Here is a 1642-nt window from a genome sequence, read left to right as displayed (position 1 = left end):
TGCGATACGGAAAACCGTGCCAAGGATCAGAGACTGTTTGTGCAACAGTAGAAAAATACTATACAAAAACCTAGGGCGATCCGGCACCGGTAAAGCTAAATAGGAATAGATACTGAAAATTAAAGAAGAAAAACCAAAACAGGACAGTGAGTTACCCTAAACTGGTAGGGGAGAAAAAGGGCAAAAATTAGCCTTTTCCATATGGTATACTATATACGTATCGGTGTTATTATCGTCCTAGTTGGTGGTGCGCCCAGAGCCAGAAAGTATGCAAACTTTTATACAAAGGGGAGAGGACAGAAGGCTCTTGTGTGGGCGCACTCTTATAGAAAAGAAGTAAATTTGATAAGGTAATTGAGATAAATGGTTAAAACATAACTTTTATTGACTAATATTACAAACGAGGTTGTTACCGGAGATCTATCCTTTAAGAATGCAATATACCGAGCATCTTAGTGAGATAAAAAATGTTCTGGTCTCTTAATGATTAAAAGTGTGTGGAAGGGCGGTAGACATTAGTTGGTCATACCCCCATTCCCACTTGACCAGTACAGACTTGCTGTATTGATGGAACCACAGGGTAGTCAAGACACAAAAATAATGATAATAACTATGCTCTCTTGGCTTAAGTAGAATTAGAGAAATGATCAGAAGTCATTCCTCTGAGTATAATACAAGAAAAATGGACATGCTCCTATCTGGATTTGAGACAGTAATAACGGTAGAGGTAAATATGGCACCTCACGTAGATGGTGCCCGTGACCAAAGGTCTGGAGATTGCAGAGTAAAGAAAACAAGTGGTGATACTGCTGTTGGTGTTGCTACCACATAGGTGAGGAAAAAATCCCACTCTACAACACCAGGTATTCGCAGGTGGTCCCCCTTCCTGGTACTGACTTGGCCCAACGCTGTTTAGCTTCCAAGATCAGACGAGATCGGGCGTTGGCAGCGTGGTATGGTAGTAGAGAATTTTATGTGAACATCAATGAGAGTGCACCTATTTAAGAATATTGAAAATCAGAGCCGACAGGAAGAGGATTGAGGAAAGATGGAGTAAAAAGGTGGATCTGCTTTCCACGTTAGACCTGATCCAATATTCCCACTCATGTGGTGCAATGTACCAGGAATCGTAAATGAGAGTCCACGAGGATAGTGATCTATAGACAGTTGAAGTTAATGAGAATCATGATCTATAGACAATTTGAAATTAATAAAAATACAGTCAGAAAAACACTATCACAGGTATATTACAGTATATCCCGACAGATAGTGCATGATAGGAGATGCTGATTGAAACAGATAAATGCGTAGTCACTCTGGTGATACGGTCTGTTTCAAAACTGAGGGTAAGGTCTGGGATCTATAGGGTTAAGCACTGAGGTGACTGATTTATAGAAACTATACCAACATATATCTGTTAACCATGTGTGTCATACACTGTTTGCCACGTAGTCCCGGATAGAATATGGGATGCTAATATATACTAATTATCTGCATGCATAAATTGCTATGAGGAGGTAATAATAAAAATGGATGAATACCAGCACTTAAATAAGTATAACAAATATAATGGTCAAAAATTAATAACACCTAAACTAGGCGTTAGTTTCCAATAGGTTCACTCAATGCTAGGTGAGTGCTA

General features: G+C 39.3%; 1 pseudogene; it reads right to left on the bottom strand.

Annotated features, from left to right (window-relative positions):
- Nucleotides 1–848: 848 nt before the first annotated feature.
- LOC134968347 (5S ribosomal RNA) lies at nucleotides 849–967 on the bottom strand (annotated as a pseudogene).
- Between the last annotated feature and the right edge of the window lie 675 nt (nucleotides 968–1642).

Source organism: Pseudophryne corroboree, chromosome 10 (genome assembly GCF_028390025.1).
Source record: "Pseudophryne corroboree isolate aPseCor3 chromosome 10, aPseCor3.hap2, whole genome shotgun sequence".
Classification (NCBI taxonomy): domain Eukaryota; kingdom Metazoa; phylum Chordata; class Amphibia; order Anura; family Myobatrachidae; genus Pseudophryne; species Pseudophryne corroboree.
This window is presented reverse-complemented; position numbering and strand designations above follow the sequence as displayed.